This window comes from Paramisgurnus dabryanus, chromosome 18, assembly GCF_030506205.2.
Source record: "Paramisgurnus dabryanus chromosome 18, PD_genome_1.1, whole genome shotgun sequence".
In the NCBI taxonomy this organism is placed as follows: domain Eukaryota; kingdom Metazoa; phylum Chordata; class Actinopteri; order Cypriniformes; family Cobitidae; genus Paramisgurnus; species Paramisgurnus dabryanus.
This window is the reverse complement of record NC_133354.1, coordinates 32353388-32377487: the sequence shown is the minus strand read 5'-3', so window position 1 is coordinate 32377487 and position 24100 is coordinate 32353388. Positions and strand designations below refer to the sequence as shown.

At 35.1% G+C, this 24100-nt stretch overlaps 1 long non-coding RNA gene across 4 annotated transcripts; it reads left to right on the top strand.

Moving 5' to 3' along the window:
• The first annotated feature begins 9762 nt into the window (after positions 1-9762).
• LOC135776765 (uncharacterized) lies at positions 9763-14872 on the top strand. 4 transcript variants are annotated; one of them, XR_012335357.1, is made up of 7 exons: positions 9763-10494; positions 10584-11134; positions 11677-11753; positions 11990-12077; positions 12183-12297; positions 14237-14275; positions 14370-14872. It is a non-coding gene; the product is annotated as an uncharacterized lncRNA (long non-coding RNA). The 4 variants fall into 4 exon arrangements; XR_012335358.1 differs by having other exon boundaries at positions 9765-10732; positions 10943-11134; XR_010544196.2 differs by having other exon boundaries at positions 10166-11130.
• The last annotated feature ends 9228 nt before the right edge of the window (positions 14873-24100 follow it).

Below are 24100 nucleotides of genomic sequence, written 5' to 3'. Positions count from 1 at the left end.
GGTAAACAGTTACAAAAGTACATCATATCTCCCAAAACACAGCATTAATGAATAGATGGAAAGTAAACAAAAAAAATGATATATTATTTTTATCAATAAAGATGTATATATTTTTTATAATCACTCTTTCCACTTCTGGGGTCATTTTGACCCCCGCAGACCTCTAATGTAAATAGGAAAATCGTGGCTTATGAGGGTTAAGTGCTATAACTGGGTCTCCCCATAACCTGTCAAATGTCTTAAAATAACCACCAGAGCAATATCTTGATGTCTGTGGTATGAGCGGAATAATTGACCTTTAAATTATTTGAAAATAATGCACACCTGCAGTAACCACCTTTATCCTTTAAAGAAGCTTGTATGATGTATTTAATAGACTATGGCAACCATTGCCTCACCTTTGTATCATAAAGTGTTTAAAATAGAGATTATCAAACAATGCTTTGTCTTTAGACACCCGCTATACAGAAAATGCATATAGAATACAGCTTTAAGCTTAGAAATGGCTTCCAGTCTTCTGGAATGCCCAAACAAAAGGAAAAAACCCTTTAAAATTCAGATAGGTTGCACAGTTATGGAGGTTTATTTTGGTACCAAACACAATATGGTTAAACCAGGAGGAATTTAGTTTTTTCCATCAATTTACAGCGAATAATAAAACTCCCCCTCTTGAGATTCTGAAGAACCACAACACAAAGAGTTCAGGTTTCCTAAAGCAATTTTTTTTCCAACAATTTAAGAATCTGTGTAAACGTCAGACAGACTTTGATTGACAGCAACTTAATGTTGTTTCTGTCTGTGCGACGCATGCAAAACAGAACAAATGAGAAAAACCTTACAGCAATCTGAAGACCTTCTCCAGGTGAGGAAAGGAGGAGGTGGGCCGATTTATGCCACCGTGATGCGAGACTGAAGCCTTTACGAGTAGCTTGTTAGGATGGCCGCCTCCAATACAGGTCCATGGCTCATCGTCCCTATGTATGCACCCTCACCCTGACTACAAATTAGATGGTTATAGCGAAGCTGCACCTCTCATGTATATTTATCCAAAATCCCTGTAGGGACAGTGAGGCATGGTGCCGCTCTTGCTAACAAATACAATTAGATATAACATTTGGCTCGAGAGCTTTGCTTTTCTCTTTAGTTGCTGTCAATCAGATAAAAGGTACTTACACCTAACACACATGCAGACCTGCTTTATCATAAAGCCTTTCTTTATGTCAAACAGCCACATTCGAAATATTGTTTAAATCAAAATGCCAAATATAGTCTTTCTCGGATTTAGTGATGCTCGGCATGTAAATCCTCACATAAAAATACACATTTGTATAGGTGCCAAAAAAGATTTTTCTTATGGCACAAATGTCAAAACAGTTTTGCTCTACTTGTCATTGGCATGCATGACTATAAGCCACAGAGTCATTTCGATCTTAAGCAGATTATTATTAACCACCTTTATCTGCCATACGTTCAATTTGGCAACTCAGCTCATAATTTACTTAAACTGCAAACGGAGGGATTATCAGGATATAGTTCAGTACAGACACCACGGGAGGTCTTGCAAGCCTTGCTTTCATAAAAGTAGGTGGGGTCTTAAATGTACATTTATCAGGCATATTCTGCTCCCTTTAAGAAACTTTGTTATCTCTTCCGATGTTGGTTCTGCATGTGACTTGTTAAAATAGCACAGTGTTGTATGTGATAAATATTCCTAAACGATGTATTCAGTACCAATAAACAATGTTACCTCCTCTACATATTGCATTGCAATAAACATTCAGGTCAATAACCCACACAACCAGAAGTCATTTGTTTGAGATCTGTTGGTCTATGCAGAAATATAAATTATATTATTGTGATTATGCAAACTTTACTATGCTATAGTGCATTTTTTATTTTTTATTCACGGTGTGGCTTTGTATGTTTTTACGATTTGTCGTTGGTGGTATGGGCGGGGTTCCATTATTGTTTTTTTTTAAATAATCATCCATTTTTGTACAAATTCATGTAAATAAGCCAACTCGAAAAATACATAAAAATTTCCCAGCCTGAGATCAGGAAAGTCAGCCAACACTGTTTTAAAGCATCCCAGGATGGACTCTAGAAACTCGATTAGGAGGAAAAGGTTAAAAGATGCATACTACACAATTCCCATACTTCTGTTGGTGTAATTTATACTAGAAAATAATAATAATAAGCTTTTGACTGTTCATAATTAGTTCATGTCACCATGTCCATCATCAGCATCCTGAGATTCCTGACCAAATGAGTGAATTCTCACCAGAGGAAAGGTATGAAAAAACCGTGTGACTGCATCCGCCCGGCTGGATAATGGGCTAAGGTTGTAACGTAAAAGGTTAGGAGGCACCTGAGAGGGGAGATTAGCAAACTTGACAGACTGATGAGGAGCAGATCTCTTTACCGTGAGTGACAGCTCAGCTGGTCTTCAGGTTTTACCGGTCTTGAAGCCAGATTCGTTCGAGGTTTGCTATTGTTTTGTCTGAGCTCCAGAACAGCATTTCCGAGGAGCCCTCCATTTACCACCAAAACAGGTAAAGCACCAACCCACTTACCCACCCCCATTCAGCCTCGCAAAGAAATGCCCGAATGCATCCATGTCTGCACCAGGTGTGTCTACATGCCCCTGCAAAGTGTTTGCTTGTCATAGCACTGAACAAAGAGTGAGCGCAGTGAGCGTTCCATTCGTCTGAGAAAACAGGAACCAAGGAAGAAGGGAGAGTCTCGTCTTATAAATCAAAGAGAATAATGAAGATGGTTTCTTAAGTCTGTCCAACCTTTATAATCCTAATAAAACCCTGTCATTAAATTAAAATCCTGACCTGCTCTTTGAGTACTGAACACATATGCAGATGAAAGGGTTTGAGTACGGTGCAGGTAGTGTGCGAGATAATAAAGTGTCCACTGCCTCAGATTCACACATACTGTGGTTAAATCATCATCAGTATTATATTATGTTTATATATGAGCATTACAACAGAGAAACATCTAAAGTAAGATGTTGGTTATTCTACACTAAACAAAAGGTCTGTTTTTATTTAGAGAAATTTGTGCATGTCCACACTTACCGTATAGACAATAACATCTCTTGTCATGAGTGATTTTCGGATTATTATCTTTACAATACAAAGATCATCTGGATTATTATTGATAATAATCTGGATTATTATTCAAGCCTAACAAGTCAACAATGGATTTCACGCATGTTGCTTTGTTTTTATCCTGTTTACAATTTAGGAAAATCTTTGGCGTTGGATGATCATCTTGAATGTAGAAAGACATGAATGAGGCTTTAGCATTCTGTCACACCCTCCATTAGGAGGAAGTGAACTAGCACTAAACTGTTTGAGCTGTTATTGTTGCAGCTGAAGGTAAAAGGGCAAGTGAGCTCCTTTAATCACTCTTAAGAAACAACATAAAGGCGTGTTCAGCCCTAATGATGGAAATGTATACAGTCAATGAAAATATATACGTGTCCATCATCACAGGAACGCACACGTTCATATATCAAATACAGTTAAAAAACCTGAGTGATTTATTGTTTTAAGCAACAGAATTTGTTAAAGATGAGATTTGTTGTTGAGATTAACTGATTAAAAGGGTAGAGCGAAAAGTCTAAAAATGATGAAAACATTTGTAAAAACTGTATTGGTATTGGTGAACATTTCGCTGTTCAGGGAATTATCGAATAGAAAACAGAGTTTTTATATTTTATATTTAGATTTTAATGATAAGCCACATATTGTAGATAACACCGTGAGACGCAGGTCCTAATCTGAAGAGTTTTCTGATACACATTCCTGTAATGATGCTTGAATTTCATGACAATTTGTCTTTTTTTTACATTGCCTAAAATGTAACTTTTTTAGTTACACTTAATCTAATTTGTCTCTTAAGTGATTCAAAAATGTTTATAATGATCAAATTTAAGACAATTAAAATATAATCAAAATGAAGAGTACAACAAAATGTAAATGAAAATGATAACATGTCTGGGTGCTGAAAATTTGTGACCCTGGAGCACAGGTTTATTTGTAGCAATACAATACATTGTTTGAGTCAAAATTAATGTTTTTCATCATTAGAATATTAAGCAAAGATCATATTCCATGAAGATAGTTTGAACATTTCCTACTAAATATTATACCAGACACGTATTTATCTTTAGTATTAGCTAAGGACTTTATTTGGACAACTTTAAAGGTGATATTTTGATTTTTTCCCACCCTCAGACTACAGACTTTCAAATAGTTGTATCTTGGCCAAATCTTAACAAACCATACATCAATGTAAAGCCTATTTATGCAGCTTTATGATGATTTGTAAATCTTATTTAAAACAATTTAACCTTATGATTAGTTTTGTGGTGAAGAGTCACATTTCTACTGACTCACTGATTCCAGCTTTCCTGCAGCATATCTGTTGTACGAGAACCCATCAAGTCTTCATGATGGTAATAATAACATTTTGCCTTTCAGTTTTCTTACAGAAAGTATTTCAACTCACAAGCAATTCAGGTGTGACTTTTTAAATGGCAGTGGACATTCCAGTCATATTCTAAGCAAAGACTGCTGTAACAGGATACATTTAACATACAAAATCATATACCACAGCACCGTGCAACAACTCATTTGACCAAAATACACCTTGAGACCCATGGAAACCGGTAACATAAGCCTTTGTCTTTTTCATAACCCTGCCAATTTATTCAGCGTGTCTGTCAGCGGCGTCATCCATCTGTAACGTGAAGACAATAATGAAGCTGTCTTCTACTTTGCAGCTGTTTGGTCCCGTCAAGACGAGATCACTTCTTTGCATGCGATACGCATGCACCTTGGGTGAGCCTGTAGGATTTTATATTAAACAGGTTGCTGTGGCAATAGTGGGAAAAATGAATTATTCTACAAGTGCATCTAAAGGAAAGGACATCTGCATACAACAATGCAATTACCTTCTGCTGTCCTGTCCTGTCCCCTAGCAGACGGCTGACAGCGACTGTAACATGAGAAGCATATCTAAACAATGCAAAAGCCCATGTGAAAAGATACAGAAGTTACAGTTTTAAACAAAACATGAGTGGACAATACACACTCGCCTTTCCTGATGGAGAAAAGCCATCAGACTGTTGAAGATAAAATGATTTCTGTCGACTTGATTTATGACCATTTTCAATAGGATTACACCTTAATTAATCATTCCTGAGGCTTTGCATCCATCATAATATCATTTATTCAAAGCTCAAACTTTTCTTTTGAGGATTTTAATCTGGACATATACTGCAAATCCAGACCATTGACTCACAATGTCTTGGAAATCAAAAAGACATTTCTCTGGAACATTGAGACCATTTTATTTTATACTTTCTAAAAAATACTGTTTTTTTAATATAACTTCTCTTTTTATATCTCTTCATATTAGGGGTGAATACCAAGAAAATTGTGAATGAAATGGAGGAAATGCATTAATAAATGGACTCAGGCGATTAACATGGAAATCAAATTTTTTGTCTGTCCTTTACATAAAATGCTTTGTTCAGTCTTTATGAAGTATGCTCACTTTATATTTCACACGTTAACTACTTTGTGTTGCATACATGACCAAGATGCATACATCACCAAATGACAAGAAACAAATGAAAACTTACATACAGATAACAATACATGTTACAAGACATGCGAAAGATCTGTTGAAGACTGAAACACATCACAGCTCCTGAAGAGTTTGATCTAAACTAAGATAAGCACAGAATAAGAACAGATACTCTGATTTATTAAAGACATGGACAGAAGAGATGAAAGTGGGTGCCGATGAAGAACTGGAACGCTCCAGACACCGATACAGACAGCGCGCCTGTTTTCAAACCATCCAGGACGTAAACACCAGCTGTGTTTATGTGACCTCTGGACTGTAGAGACCTCATCTAACACTCATCTTTCACCATGATTAACACAAGTGGTGCGCTACCTCACATTCTACTCTTAACATCACTAAAGACAATAAAGATTTTACAAACAATTAAGATATTTATATACTGTACATAGTACCAGTCTAGTGTCTAAAACCAACATAGTTGATTAAGCTAGCTAAACTGAATGAGAGCTGGTCAATAATAAAAAATAAATGTTCAAGGAAAGGAAAAATCATGAAATTTTAATGGCATGTAAAAACCAATTGAAGAGTTTTTTTCAGAAATCTCGTTTTTTGGTTGTGCATTCCAATTTATATCAACAACAACTGCAGTTGGTTTGTTTTGATTTAAACCTTAATAGTAGCACCATAAAACAAAAGAATAACATGATGACATAATAATAAACATGTTTTGACAAAAATGTTAAAAGCTGAGTTATCTCGTTTTGCAACGAAACTCTTCAATTGTATTTCAAGTGTTTACAATCATCCATTTGGCAGGTTACGTGGGTCCAAACCCCTGACCTTTTGCTCTGCTAATGCAATGCTCTACCACTGAGCTATACAGGAGCACTGTTTCGTGAGTCAGGCAGTGTAATCATTAAGTAATACCACAAAGTAATCCCACTTATTATTTGGTTTTGATCACCTGATTTTTTTTAAATGGCCCCTAACAGGTGTTTTCAGCAATATTAAAATTGTCTCTGGTATCCTCAGAATGTGTATGTAAAGTTTCCGCTTAAAATACACCACAGATCTTTCATGATACGATGTTGAACATGGCCATTTGTGGCTGCAATAAAAATTTAGCTGTTTTTGTGTGTGAGCAGTTACAGTATGGTTGGGGCGTAATCAATGTGACATCACATTGTTAGGGGATCCCCAACAGACTGTTTTGTGTGACGGTTTAAAGGATATTACACAAAGAATAATAGATGGATTTGTATAATAACATGTTTTTTCTGCACACACACTGGCGACTCATTTTCTGATAGAAACACATGTAAAAGTGAATTTTTTAGGTAAAAGTTTTGTTTGTTTGATTGTTTGTTTTTACAAGAATCTGACACACAGCCGTAGGGTCCTCAGAGGGACATCTTGTTTTTAAAAGAAATTTTAAAGAACTATTAATACTTCGTTCTACAAAATGCTTTATAAGCCCATTATGAAATCTGCATGATAGAAGATGTTGCATGTTTATATATGTGAGAAAAATAAGGGTGACATTACGTCTAGCTGTGTAATACTGCATGCTACGGTGGTAAAACAAGTGCAAAACAAAACAACAAATCCAAAATCAAAACAGCAAAATTAAATACATAAAGACAAATCTAAAAACAAAAATGACAAAAAGTAAAAAAAAACAGAATGACAAATTTAATGACAAAATAACAAGTCAGAAAACAAAACATCAAGTCTGAAAATAAAATAACATAGCAAATTAGAAAACAAAATAATAGCAAAAAACATAATGGAAAATCTATAAGCTGGAAAATGTGGTTATATTGCACACATGAAATAGTTACAGCTCATCTTTGTCAATCAAGATACACTGGAAGTACAGGTGTGCCATGTCCAGAAAAGTAAAGTCAAAACATTTTGATCACCCCTTGGTAGCTGGCTGCAGTATAGGTCATAAACCCCAGCATCTCAATGTGAGTGAATGGGACATGAAAATGGGCAGAATCTTGATACCAATGCTCCACCTTAGGATCACTTTGGCTCCAGATGATGTCATCGGCATAAGATGTCAGCAGCCTTTTTTGACACATTTTCTTTTTTACAATGAAAGTCTTTGGCCCTGTCTCAAATGGAAGGCGGGACACTCCGATCTTCCTACAGTACAAGTCCACAGTTTCATGACATATTTCTGTTTTGTATGTCGAGAAGTCGTCTGCTGCGAAGCTAGCACAAGTGCAACAGTTTTAACAGTTATGGAAAAATCTAAAAGTATTGTAATTTGTAAATACATTATAATGTCCATCTCTGTCCAGGTGTTAACAAATGTGCATTTGCCCGATTAGTAAGCACTGGTCTCTTTAGATACTTTAGGTCTGCGCAGTGCTGCTGAAATGTAATAAACTTGAGTGTGGAAAAGCATGTCTTCACAACAAAATTAACACTGGCATCTAAAAATTAAGTAAAGGCAAAGACAAAAAAATCTAATTTTATTACACACAGACGAGCGAGGTGTCGTCCAGTCAGCAGTAATAGTACCATTTGTGCAATATACCTACGCTTTCTGGTTGGTCCATTTGTTGTTTTTGGCTTGTCATTTTTCTTTTTAATTTGCCTTTGTGTTTTTATTTTTTTGTTTTGCACCTATTGGCCACCGTAGTTTTCTTTAAAATAACTTTATAAATGAATGATGTCTAGTAAAATAATGAGTAGCTACACACAGCACATTCTTGAGAAATACTGCTTTGCTTTGCACTGATAATAAGGTAGATGTACTGTTGTTTCTCATGATCATTTAATCAGACAGATGGTAAAAAGAGAGTAAAATGGACCGTGGAGTAAATGGCCGTAATTTCTCAGAGCGACCACGTCATGATCGACCCCACGCTGCCCTCTGCCCTGATCAAAGCCTGTCGGGTCTTCACACCACTAACCACTCTGGACCTGAAATATGGCCCATTGGTTTTAGCTGCCCATGGCCCCTCTCACTGAACCAAACAATGTGGAGCCAAAAGTGTTGCTCGTAACTTTAGTTATCGACAAAGAAGATGAGAGAGAGGACAAGAAAGGAGAGGAGTTTATAACTGACAGTCCAAAATATGAAGAGAGGATGATCAAGGTTTCCTTTAATAGCATTTATCTGAATGTCCCAGTAGCAGTTTTTCTTATGACTTAGACCAGCCTGGTCTCTATTTATTAACACGTAACTTTGGGTTTAGGGTAAGGGTGTTTTTCGAACACTTTTTTTACAACATTTTTATACAAAATAATATATTCTTTTAATACTATGCAATGTAAAAAAGGGGAAGGAAAATTTTAGTAACAATATCGCATTTAAAAGATATTTTAAGCCACTAATAAAGTCCTACCCGTAAAACTACCCAAAACAGTCTGTTAAAAGTATAAACTGTTAGAAATAAAAAACATAACAGACAGCCACGTGTAAGCACAATAACTTATTTTTTGAAATTTCAAATGCAGTACCAAAAGTAGTTAAAATATTGATGTGCTGCAGTCGTGGTCATCTCTGTAGTATATGATGAAGTACAGAGAAATATTAAAGCCATTAATTCACCAGAACGTTAATCCGGCTTCTTTCTGTGAAAGCGTGCATTTCAAATTTCAAAAGTACATCAACTGAAAGACAGCAATGTTACAAATGTGTGATAGCACCCAAGAGCCAATGAGTGTTTGATATCACACAGTTATTAAGCTTCTTGGGGAGCAATATTTGAATATAAATTGATAATGAACGCAAGATTTTATGATTACTGTCGCTGATGATAAATGGAATCAAGATTGCTGGAAAAGGGCTGAATTTTGAGCTGTTTCTCGCAATTGTATGAATTTAAAAGATGTGGATTACAGCAAATGAATTAAATTAACATCTTTTATGAATTTATGGTGTAATTATTATTGCATCGGAGAAGACTGCATATGAGAAAACGCCTTTTGTGTGTCAAGGCAAACAAATTAAATGTTACAAAATAGTTAAATAGTGTAGTCTTGTTTAATATTGTGTGATTATCTGAAAGTCATGAACATTTTATTAGGTAAATGATTAAATTGCCTTAAATAAACTTTAATAAACCATAGTAAGCTGCCTTGCTGTTGCATACCCCACCCTATCATACACTGTAAATAATTTTCGTTGTTTTCACAGTTTTTTACTGTTTTTCTCGACAGTTTCTTACTGTATAAGTTGTTTACAGTTTGTTACTATAGATTTGTTGTTTCCACAGTATTTTAATGTATTTTCAACAGTTTTTTACTGCATAAGCTTTGTACAGTAGGCTACTGTAGTTTTCCAATGCATTATGGGAAAAATTACTCTGAATACAGTATTACCAACCAACTGCAAAACACAATGACAAACGTCTATTTATATCTTAAATGCTTAATTTTTTTGTGAGATATTTGGTTTAATGTCTGTTTTCACATCAGATGCTCGGTGTGTTCCTTTAACATAAATCAGGTGCCTTTTCTGAGGCTTTAATGAAATCACCAGCCAATTCAATAGACATACCATCAGTTCTTAATATTGTTGCCTCTGGGTCACAAAAATGTATTTTTAAGATTAGTTTAGGCGATAATATATATGTATAATCTTCAAATAACAGTCGATTAGTTAAAAAAGCGCTAATTTTAGAATTTGATTAAACAAATGCGGAGGGTTCAGGCGCGAGTCGGTCACGTGATGTGCTCCTCAGTTCTGTCAGTAGGGGGAGTGGGAGAACGCGTGTGTGTCGTCGTATCTGTTCTGAACTTCTGCTCATCTAGCGCGTAGCCTATTTCTTTATTAATATCTGCTGGGTGAATATTAATACGTATATGCTAACATACGAGATATTGTGTCGTCGTGTTTGTCTTCACTCACTTCATCATTATCTGGTAAGTGCTATATGCAATATCTGGTATGAGACTTTATTGGCACTAAAGGGTTCTTTCGGCTAAATTTTACTTAATTTCTGTCATAACAGCAAACAACTTCTGCAACTACACAATGATTGTCTGCTTGTGTGCAAAATAAAGCACGTTCACTGTGTAAAACCCCGCGCAGGGCATTTTCAAATTAACGGTCAGGGCGAGTCTGAGCTTATCGTGTTGTGTTGACAGAGACTTTGCTGAGGTAAGTAAGAGAAAGAAATTAATGTGTTAAATAAATAACGTTATAAACTTGAATTATGTTGTGCCAGAATACGTTGTTTAATGAATATCTGTGGAATAGGTTTAAAATAATACATTAATGACTGAACGTGAACTTGACTGAACATTATGGCAGCTAGAAGTATTGAAAAGACGTATAATAGATTTAACAATGTTTTATCTTCTTTATTAGTGTATGTAAATCTGGGCTACAGTCCACGACAAATTTTCTACGGTAGTTTTACGCCTGCATGCTGGTCCTTTCGTCTATCGCGGGGATATCATCACTACAGCGGACATCGCACTGAAGAGATCCTGTGCTTGCGTGGCGGTGTGTTTGTGTGCTCACTTGGATTGAGACCAGCAGTGCTTTTTTAAACAGTGGGTGAGTACTAACTTATTATTGTGTAGTTTCATAAAAGCCTTACTCTTTTCAGTCACATAACTTTTGTTCATCTGCTAATAATAGGACTATCCATACACAAAGATGTATTGTGGATTTAAGTAATATCTGCGAATATTTATGTGAAAATGTATTAGTGTTCTGCTGACATGAGATCTGAAAATGTGTTCTAGGACCTGATATGGATTAATCCAATGATCAACGTTTTCCTTTGTATCCCTGTTTTGTATACGCTGCCATTACATGATGGTCATATGTCCCGGATGATCGGGAGAAGTCACGTGGTTCAATTATTATTATTTTTTTACGTGGTTCAATTATCTGTTAATAAAATTTTTTTACCATGCATTTAGCATCAGGCAAAGCCTGCAATCAATCTATTAAGACAGAAACAATATCTTACTTATTATTATGTTGTTATGACAATATCATGTGATCATCTGAGTTAGAACAAAATCTATTCATTTTCAGGTATAACTGTGCAAGTGTCCTGAATCATTCTGTTGAAATGTTATGTGTTTAAGATTCTTTATGACATCAAGATGTGGTTTGGGAAGGACCTTCATCTAAATCTGAAGACAGGACATACTGGCTCAAAAAGGTATAATTTTTTTTATACCCAATTTGAAATGTTGAACAATTACTTTACTTTACTTTACTGTACTGGACTGGTCAAGCGTTTGGTCAGGAACTGCCTATACACTTGAAAAATGCACAGAACTGGAACAGCACATCAGTTGGGAGCACATTAACAAGGATGAAATTTATCCAATACTTAGTACAGTATATTTTAATCAGTGTGGCAATAACTTGTGTTTTATTTTAATGTTTACACAGGTGTTTCTGATATGGAGAAAAACCCTGCACTGCTCATTTTATTTCTTCATCTTGAGAATACAGCAAGTTTACCTTTTGTCTGGAAAATGTAAGTTTTGAGTTTGGCTAACAATAGAGGTTAGATTTTGATGCAATTTATTACTCATCTCTTTAACTTGTATTTTTAGTTACTCAGTACATGTTATTTTCACAGGATTCAGCAAAGCTAACACCAACAACAATTTTTCATGGCACTTTAAACCACCTTGATGTGAGGAGCCAGCATCAGAATGGATGGTGTCAATATCCTGAAAGTGGAGGTAACAGAGGTACTGTATCTCTTTTTTGTCTCCTTCAGTGTAGCATGTCCAAACCCATCATTGCACACTAAACGTTAAACATTTTTGGTGACTACAAAAGACAGTCTATAACACTTCTAAAATTGTACAAACAACGTATTTCTATAAATTGTTTTGCCATAACAAACCTTACTTAGTGGTAATTGGTTCGTATATAGTTTTGTGTAAATTTGTTCATTTAACGTCTTAAGTTTGGAATGGTCTATACGGAATTAGTTTTGTGTTTATTGATAATAATTATTATAGTTAACACATTTATTTATTTCATACACCAGTTATTATTTATGGGTAGGGGTGTGACGGTCATTATATAACCGTGAGACCGACGGTTATAGTTGAACACCGTCATTAGAACTCTATAACCGGCAAAACCGTGTTATTAAAATATTTTTAAAAACATTTTTTATCAAAGAATTTTAAAATACTAATTAAAAACAATTGTTAACAGTCTGTGTTACACGCCCCCTCATGTTCTCACGCAGTGAAAATACAGAGCGGAGCAGACACTGACAACGCGCTGACATACAGGACAAACCAGGTTACTTTTCGGTTACTTTTGAGATTAAACATATTAAACAAAGTCTCACCTTTCAAATCATCTCTTCCGTCAGTACACTCCGCTTTTCAAGTTCAAATCCTCCCATGCTAACCTACTAACTCTCCTGAACGCACATTCACTGCTTGCTGTTAATTTTAAAGAAACGTAGAGCAAGTAGCTAATCAGTGTCTAGTTTATTCAAACGCCGGGTGAGCACTGTGCAGCGCGTCTGTGGAGAGCGTTTGCTGCGCGTGGCCATTGTGCTTTTACACCGGTTGTGTTTGCAGCGCATAGTGTGCAGTTTAATAACAATCTGAAGTTCACATTACTTTCTTTTACCTGCATTTATGAGCAAAACCTCTTCAATACGCTTTAAATCCACATTGTTTTTGTGCTGTTCTGTACTGACAGATATATATAGACACAATTACAGACATAAAAAGCCCATGGCACAAATTTGTTTCTCTAAAGATTATTAAGATAGATGATAGATAGAGGATTAATTTATGCTGGGCAGAGAGTGACAGCGCAGTCTTCTTGCAATAGTGTGTTTTTTAAATATTTCATTGCTTTCTGTTAAATTGTTCAAAATTATTACTGTTTGAAACACACTTGGCATAACATTCATGATTTTATGGTAAAATGACACTTTCCCGTCAATCCACGAGCATTTAAACGAGCAAAACACACCCCACCGACAGTTATGTTACGAACCGTCACATTTGACTCATGTCATAACCGACATCACCAATTCTGAAACCGGCACACCCCTATTTATGGGTAATATTTGTGTCATGTTTTAGTCACTGAAATGTGTAAAATCGTGCAAAAATATTTAATAGTCTACCTGTGGTCTATTAAATATTATTTATTCAAAATGTAATTCTACTTCGCAGTGGTGGCTGGTGACTTCTCTCCTAAGTGGTGCAAATTCAAAATATGTGTTCAGAGTGTAATGTGTGTTGCTCATCATGTCAAAGTATGCGTTCGTTGTGTCATGTTAACCATGTGCATCTTGCCTATATGAAAATACGTGCCTGCTGTAAAAGCGTCAGAAGGGTTTATGATTTTATGACACTCACTTTCACAAAATACTCGCAAGACACTAACTTAACACTAAACTCTGATTACACATGAGATTTAGCGAGATCGTTTATAATAAACCCCTTTGAAGCATCTGCAGCAGACACGCATTTTGACATGATGCGTGATACACATAAGTTTACATGACGCGCTAAATACATGTTGTGACAAGCTTTGCATCGTGCACCCTTGAAAAAGAAGTCACCAACCAGCACTGCGACTGGGTTATTTAAGCTTTCAGTAATGTTATTGTAACATTCTCCGTAATATTTTCTCTGTTCTCTCAAGGTGGATCTCAAGACTTGGCCATGTTCTAGATTATAACTGGTGAGCTCAAAGTACATTATTGCTAAAAACAAGCATTTTAGATGATTAGTTAATTTTTTGACTTATTATTAATTTGTTTTATCATTTGTTACAGGATTATCACAAGTGCTGTCGCCCCTGCTGTATATGACGCCCCCACCACCTACACCAGGTGTAGGAAATGTCGGTCCTGGAGTGCCGTTGTCCTGCAGAGTTTTGCTCCAGCTCTAAACAAACACACCTGAACAACTAGATCTGAAGAGTCACCAGAAAACTACAGGTAGGCGAGGTTTTATCAGGGTTGGAAATGAAATCTGCAGGATTTCGGCACTCCAGGACCGACGTTGCCTACTACTGACCTACACCTTCATCCTGCCACCACCACCCATACTACCTACAAAAAACTGTATTGTAATTATGCTTTTCACTGTATTGTATGATGTGGTTTTCTCATTTAGGGTAACTACACTATGGCAACAATTGGATACATTGATTGCTGACTGATTTTGTTATTTTTTCTTTACTTTTTGTTTAAAATCTAATCATTTTTTTGTTATTTTTGTTAATATTGTTACAAATATACAGTTAAAACTGCACAATAAATTTTCTGCTTTTAAAGATATAGTTGTTGTCTTTATATTTAACATCAACCAATAAAATAACAGTATTTAATTTAATCTTTAAAAATACAGTAGTATATATTTTACACTGTAAAATAAATAACAGTAAAATTGAAAAAATACAGTAGTATATATTTTACACTGTAAAATAAATAACAGTAAAATTGGAAAATACAGTAGTATATATTTTATACTGTAAAATAAATAACAGTAACATTTCCAGTATAACAGTAAAATGCTGTATGTTGGATCTTACAAAAAACAGTATAATACTGTACTTCATTTTGCAGTATCCTTTAAACTACTGTCATTCTTTCTACAGTAATTTTACTGTTGTTTGAAATACAGGAACTACTGGATAATTGTTGCCAGTAAGTTACTGTTAATTTGACAATAAACTTTTTACAGTGTAGCAAAAGCCAGGCCTTCCTCCATCCATCCTGCTTCATGTCCCAATAAAGACTCAATTATTGTATAGCAATCGAATGTCAATCTCAAAACCACGAGAAGAGATTGGTTTCCAATATTTTACAGTAGGGATGAATGTCAGTGTCTGTTCATACCAAAAGTGTTCAGTGGGGTTGAGTTTAGGCCCTTTATCTTACACTTGTCTCATCAAAACATTTCTGTATGAACCTTTATGGGCAGTGGCATTGTACTATGCAGGGCTTTAACTGTTCCCACAACAACACTGAAGGGTTAAAAATGATACAGAGTTTCATTCTGCAATCTAGCATTACATTTTTTTTTCACTTCGGTGGAACTGTGAGGCCCAAACCAAAGTATGAAAACTGCCAACTCTAACAGCTGGCACTGCATTTGGATGAAAGTCTGGCAGATGGTAAAGTTTCCACAGCTTTAGTGTCGGAGTGCCAAGATTCATATTACTTACATCAGAAAACTTTCTCTTGAATTGCTTTACCAATGAGCGTTTGGCTCTCAGCAGTTCAAATCTCAGTAGAGATAGTTATGTACTTTAGGATCTGTTGGCGTGACAGTGAGAATAATTGAGATCTTCGGTACACAATACATAGAGAAATGTAAGGATGTGTGCCTTAATGAGCTAATGGTGTTCACAAAGTTTTGACCAAGTAGCATTTCTTTAATATCATGAAAGAGTTCTCACTAACACTGGAGTAAGTTTAGTTTCATGTGTCACGTGAAACTTTAATGTGCTGACGCGAAACCTTCATTTTAAAAAAAAGTTTAGTTTCGCGTGTGCACGTGAAACTATTGCGTGCGCACGTGAAACTAAACTTTATTTATTATTTTCTCCATGTCCCCTTATGGGCTCTGTAAGACTTAAACTGTGTTTAATATTTACCCCTGCAAATCATGATATTGATGTAGGCCTTCCCACAACTCTGGACAAGCGAGCTAGGAGATCTCACTACTGTTTCAAAGCAGTTTGTAAGTTTTGAAAAAATAAAGCTCTCTCCATTTAATTCATCCTTGTTGAAAACTAGTATGACATTTTTCTTTTGTTTTGCATAAAAGAGGTGTTAAGCAGAATGCTACTGAGAAAGTTCAGCGTAAGCATTCTTCAAAAAATCTCTTCTTGTGTTTCATAAAAATATGAATAAAGTTACGGCAGCCTGATGTCATGGGAGTTGTCTAATACTGTATGTATAAATTAATCTGGTTTGAATCATTCAAAACCCTCGAAAGCAGATCATGCAAAAACATATGAATAAGATCATAGAAAGTCGTATGAATTTGCTCGGTTTTGAATTGCCATGAGATTGCATTTGTCATCCAGGTTTAAATTTTTGGATCAACTATACCTTTAAACAAAATACTGCACTTGCTCTCTGATTGTAATCCTGAAGTTTAGATATTAAAGATTTCTCCTTTGTGGCAAATAGCGCTTGCTCACATGCCATCAAACTCTATTACTTTTGCATGAGTCTTCTGCGTGGTTTTGAGGACAGACTAGAGAATAAATGTGCTGTTCAGAATGACAGTGATCGAGTTACTACACCTCCTTCACAGAATGATCCCATACAAAGTCCTACTGCCTGAATTAGTCACACATGTTTGCATATGTACACAAACACACCCAGCAACAAACACACAGGCAAACACGGCCACACAGACACATATGCACGCAACACTGGTGGTCCTGTAAGGAGCGGTCTTAATGCCTCTCTCGCTCTCTCTCTCTCTCAGTCTCCTTTATCTTACCTGGGAGGCCCAGACAAAGGCGTATTCTGCACGAATAAACAAGGCCGTCATGTTTGGGCTTCTCTCCTAAGAAAACAGTGTCTATAGGAGGAAAGTCAAGAGTCAGTAACCGACTTTAAGCCAACTCTGTGGTTCTTTTTACATAGACAATTATATCTGCAAAACAGTGGAAATCTATAATAAAATGCATTTCAAGCAAACAATGTCTCTTTTTTTTTGCATGCATGCATCCTCAAAATCAGTTTGTTGTACAGTATATATATAGTAGCCACATGTTGCATTGCTGCGCATGTGCATGTCATGCTCTGCTGAGAAACATCACTTTCATTCTGCGTGAGTATAGCCAGAGTTGGTCTGATTCATCTGCCCCCTCCTGTCCATGCCGGGTTTGTATGTGCCTGGATGCTTATAGACAAAAACAGAGAAAATGGGAGAAAAGGATAGGAATGAAGGCCATTCCTTGGTACGGTGTTTCAGCATCTGTTTTTATTGGCCTTCTAAATGACACTGTGTTTGGCTTGAGGTTTATCAGAGCCTGGCCCGCCTTCTGCTAAAGACTCCTATGAACAGGTTTATGGGTGCAGATAGCATTTTATCTGACCATCTAGATAAAAAAGCCAGGGTTGTCCATAGCTGTGGCCTTTCTCAGATCTAGCGAATGTTGAATTCCCAGGTCAAGCAGTAAATTGCATGCCAGACAGATATGCTTTTCTGGGCAGATTTCAAGATAAAAATGCTGGAATGCAAATTTCACTGAAAGCAAATCTAACTTATCTTTTATTCTTTGACAGAGATTAGTTGTCTGTTAAATAGCAATATTACACCAAGACATATGTATGCACTTGTGCATTGTTGAAAAGCAGTTTTACAGTTAACACAAAAACTTGATATCTCATCAAGACAATTCGCAATTGCAGAATAACAACATGCTTTACAGATTGCAAACACTTATGAAACTACAGCTCATTTTCTGTAAACTTTACACACAAAACATGCAAAATGACACACATCTCTTGCACAAAAAAAACATCATTCAAAACTTTATGCATTATAACTTGACACACAACTATTCAATGATTAACCACATACATGCCAAACTACACACATATGTGACAAATGTAAAACACTATCTTTAAATATTCAGTGTGCAATAAAATGCACTATGCATATACTCTACTATTATACTGCAATGTAATGTAAATTAAATATGCATGTAAACAGAAAGACATTTCAGCTTCTAAACAGTATTTTCATTGTATTTGTCTTTCACAAAAAATATACATTTGTGTAAACAAATGATTACTATAATGAAATAAACAAAATTCTGTGCATCCTGTCTCCATCCTATCATCGTCTTCTCCTCATCTTTGTCCTCTTTCTTGTCTAATCTTTCTCTCTCTCTCCAAAACTCGCCTCCGTTTTTGTCCAATCAAAGAAAGCCTTCCCGTTTGTACTGCTCAAGCTGTAAAGTGTAAGTTGAATGCAATATCATATACATACCATATGGTAACACTTTTCAGAGTAACATTTAGTTTTTCTGACTCACCTGGACATGTTCATGTTTATTTTGTCAATACTGGTGTCTTATTCAGCACAAGGGTTGTAACAATCTTAAAGATCTTACAAGACATTGTGCTGAAATGTTTTTTAAAGCAACCACTCCTCCAAACACAGGTGCCTTAAATATAATATAAACTAAACTGTGTTGATTTGTGTAGATTGTAATACTTGCATTCAAAATAATTTGCAATATGATATAGATTTTCTTTTTAAAAGCCACCAAGTATGGATTTTGTGAGAATTGTTTAACAGTCTTCCAAGTACCTAAATTCTGTGCCCTGATGAAGGCCTAGATGTAGGCCGAAACATGTTGGTGGTATTTTTAAGTTCCATTATGAACTAGCACCTTTATTAAAGCGGTTTTATAATTTAGAAGAGTGCCTTGGTTTCCTTTTGTTGTTTTTGAAATTTAGCTTATTTCCCAAAGAGCACCTTCGATTTACATATATTTTTGACATTTTGTATACTGTTTTGAACGCCGTAGCCCTCCAGCCCCTGCTTTGTGGGTGATTGTTTTTGTACCTAAATTCTGTCTTTAAAATACAATCTATAAAGATTTTTAAAATAATCTTTATTTGTATCAAAATAGTTTTAAAACTGATATACTGTGTCTTGTATTTATGTTTTTCTGCCATACACTAAGAAATACAATAAAGAAAGTATTTTTGAATTCAAAAAATGTTATAGCATTTTTTGAATTCAAAAATACTTTTTTTTTTAAGTATGTTTAATATGAAAACACAATTTCTTAATAAAAAAAATTCCCAAAAAGATATTAGCCATTTACAAGCGTGCTCCTAAAGCTCTGCCTTATACCATCACCATACATGATGATTTTGAGTGAGTGTTGGGCTTGTTATTTGCACCAAATATCATTTAGTTTCACTTTATTCTCCTGTCAGCAGGTGTCAGACATCAAGAAGTTAATGTGTTAGTCTTTCTAATAAGTGGCTTCCCTCCATTCACTTTTTCCTTGAGATCCAAATCTGTGGAATTGCTAATAACGTAGAACACATAGTGGTAATGATGGTTTCCTTAAGGTGAGTATTAATAGCTCATCGCACTGGGTTCAATTCAACCCATGTTTTGACTTTATTATTTGCCATTTGGAAGCATACCTTTTTAACTTCTCTTTCTGTCTTTAGCACACACCCTGACAGCTTTTTAATCATCTCTCCATCTTTTTGTGTCTTTCGACAGTGTGCCAAGTGAAGACCTCACCTTCCCCTTATTCAGATGCCATGAAGCGAGACTATTAAGACTGTTGTGTTGTCCTCTCACTCCACTACACCCAACCTCAGGACATTTACTGTGTGACGGCAACATAGGCTTACTTTGTCTTTTTGTTTGTCCAAAAATTGTTTAAATATGTATTTTTCACAACGGTAATGTTTGCTCGATAAATCTTATTGTCAGGGCACACAAAGATCTCAAAGTAGTAAGAGGCTGTGGCTTAAAAATACTGAACTCCCACAGGTGAGTTTCTCAGTTTTTTCCCAAGCAACCCTGTAAAGAGCACCCAAACATACAGTACAACTTAAAAACGCTGTGTAATGTGTGAACCATCTTAAATACATTAATGTACATACTCAGTTTGAGATAAAAGGTTTTGAATTGATCTGAATGATTTTTGACATTTTTGAAGTCATAATTAATATAAAAAAGTAAAAATGTTTACAGAGCCATATTAAAGTCATTTTCAACTGGCAAAATGTAGTATTAACAAGGCAATAGGTTTAATCCAAGGAAAAACAAAAGCTGATAAAAATGTATACAGTAGCTTGAATCCATTAACCTCATTAACTATTGTGTGCATATGACAACAGATGTATTCAATCATTGTAAGTAAGTTTAAATATGTACATTAAAATGTTAATTTTAACAATCAGTGACATTGATTGTTTAATCTGACTTTACCTAAAAATTCTAAGTAAAGCTGCTTTAAAACAAAGCACATTAGTGATGGTGCTATAGAAATAAAACTGAACTTCCAGTCTAACAAGCTCATGTTGTATGGTGTGACGTTGACCTGTCATGCTGAAAATGCATTTTTTTTACCTGTTTTTCTATTCTTCAACTGAAAATATGGCTTGTTTTAAGAATTTTAGGATTCGAGGAGAAGCATTTCAAAACCTATTACATATTTTCTACATTTCTTTTTAATATAAGCATAACCAGTGATCTTAGGAAATCAGACGCAATTTAGTTGATGTTTTTATTATTTTAACATAACAAATTGAACAAAGATTAAAACATTTCTATCAAATTTAATAAACCCATCTTCACTGTAAAACATTTGCTGTAGTTATGCACCTGTTTGCCAGTAACTTACTGTAGATTTAAATCTATGTTATTTACTGGCAACAGTTTTTTTCCAATAGATTTTGGTTACCATGCTTTGCATGAGGCTGTTATTTTATTCTAGAAAGATAAAGACTTGTTAATATTTAATGTTCATTTAACTTTAAACAAATGGTTCATTTAACTTGAACAAACAGCTGCCAGTAATACTGTAATGTCTACAAAAAAATGTACAGTAAAGACAAATTTAAAGAGCAAACTTTTTTACAAACATCCCATAAAATGCTAAATAATAATAATAATAATAATAATAATGCATAAAAACAAAATTAATTTTACATTTTATGTTTGTAAAAATGAAAATTACACACTTGGCCCAAAACCAATCTATTAGTATCTGCTTGCTTTCAAAATCTGCTTGCTTTTCAAACTAGCGACAGGAGCTGAGCTGCAGAAGCCACCGGAAGTGTTCGGGAGGTCATGTTGGTGTTCCCAGCCGACAGAGGGCATCATTGACTGACAATCAAAATAATAATCTAAAATCACCTGCATTGCTGCGTATCTGTCGGTATCAGTTTTTATGATATAGGCTATATGTAAGTAAATCAGTTGCTGCTTCTGACATAAATTGCAATGCTAATTGATTTCGGGCTGCATGATTGTGATTTATAAATGATCTTTAAGATGAATATGTGTAGGCTAATGAGGTACATTCTTAAGCCTATGAGAAAGTCTCTAAATAGCTGTGAAGCGTGTATTTTTTCTGGTGCCTTTTATTGACCTTGAGATCAGAAATAAATTACAGGAAAACGCGGCAAATCTTGCAAATTCATAGGAATTAAGTAGGCCTATTTGTTAATTGTCTACCATTGAAATGATTTAAATTCATGCTTCAAAATACATGCCATTAACAAAAAAGCATGTTTTGTTAAACTGTTTGTACATTTTACATCGGTTTGATGACAACCAAAACGTCAGTGTTAAAGTTACACACTATGCATGCAACAATAGTCAGAGCACTACAATAATTTTTTTTCAAATAATTTTAGTTCATTTATTTTATCCATTCATTTTCCAAAACGGCTTATCCTATACAAAATTACAGGCGGAGTTGTTTCGCATCTCGGGCAACACGCAGGCTACACCCTGTATGATGTATGATCACACACAATGGCACACCTGAAGCAATTAAGTGATTTAAATTTACCTCATCTGCATGTTTTTAGAGAAAACTCGCGTACCAGAAGGACAACCAGGCTAATACAGGTACAACGTGTAAACTCCCAACACTGACTTAGCCACAACACAACCCAGGAAACCCCTCACTCGAAAGCAGCAGCACCCATTACTGAACCACGGCGTTGCCCATTATTTTAGTCACCATAACAAATGTTTGTTTCATTAACGTTATTATGTATAACTCACAATATAACATTACTTAGTTTACCCTTTACAGTTTTACAATAATTAAATTAAAAAAAAAAACATACATTTTACATTGAACATGTGTTTCTTTCGTCTTAAATTGTTGATAATAAATATAGATTGAAACTTACTAAGAAGGTGGAGGTCTAAATAAAAAAAAAAATTACTACTTTATTACGCCCCGGCTCACTAAAGACCCGAGGTATTCATTTAAGCCTCATACCATATAAGCATAAATCTTTATTTCGATTTTAGACTATATCCACGTTGTCATTTGTGATACTGTGCGATATGATGTATTTACTACTGTTATAAATAAAAAATTCAAACATGCAAATAATTTAAACATCAGCTGATAACATCATATGAATTACATTTGCTATTGAATGCACTTAAAATGTATCAGAATACTTGTATATGGTTGTTATGTGACATTCATGAGCATTTATAAGAACAAATTACAAAAGTAAAATGTTGATTATTCAGTTGAACACAATTAACCAGTCTCTCTCTCTCTCTCCAGGTTCACTTTGTGTGATGATGCTATTTAGTGGTATGTGGTCATAAACCGAAGCACAACGCGCAGTAGCCTAACTGCTTAGAGAATTGAACTACAAAAGTCAAAAATCAGCTGTAATGAGCCGCATTTTTTTGTTACATTTTTTTAAACAAGATAGTTTTAGAGTTCTAGACTTAACGAATAAAAAGTTCACTCTTTTAAAACCAAAGAGTTACATATGAAACAGAAAACAGCACTGTCCAACTGCGCATCAGTTACATGAAAAAATAGAAAATCATATGGATTAATAACATCCATCCAAAACATCTATTTGTATCTTATATACTAGCCTACATCTTACACGTTTAAATATAATCTAACTGCCTGATCTAAATTCATACATATATGAATTTCCTGCTCCAAACAGATAAAATCCCATTTGCACCTAAACCAACATCTCATTTTATGCGTTTTGGATTGCTGTCCGTCTCAAAAGCACCTTGGAGGGCTGTCCGTCTCAAAAGCACCTTGGAGGGCATCTGCACCTTGTCCTTCATGATTGGATAGCTATCAGTAAAAATCATGTAATGACCGAAAACCCCAAAATGCCCCAAAACATAACGACTAATGCTGACCAGGAATACCCACATGTGAGATTTTTACGTGCACACATACAGTATAAGACGAACAGTGTCACTGTCCTGAGTTAAGAGTTCGTTTGGGATAAAATAATGAAAAAGTAAAAAGTGTTTACAAGTTCACAATCATTAAAGCTACATCACAATAAAAAATAGTACACTAAGTGAACCTTGATAATTAAAACAACACATTATGAATTAAACCAGGGAACTGATTCATAAGAGGATGTTTGAAACCAACTGTGTAAAAAAATAGAAAGCGCACATAATTTAATCCATATAATAGCATATTTACTAAATTGTGATCCCTTAATAATCACTGTGTTTATAAACCTACAGCCGACTAATGGAAATTATTAAGCAAAATAATTTTTGGCAATCTCTTTGCTTAACTACATTAAAAGAGCTGTGAAAGTTGTACATATGTGAAAAAAACTATTCTACAGATACGTTAATAATGTGAATTGAACAGCAAATAAGGATGCAAGTGTAAAGTAGCAAGGATACGCTTTAAGATAATCAGCGATCATTCAGACTAAACAAATCTTGTAGTGCGAAGTAAAATAAAGATTTTCACGTTGTTTAAAAAAATTCCGTTGAAAAAACAACATAAGCAAAG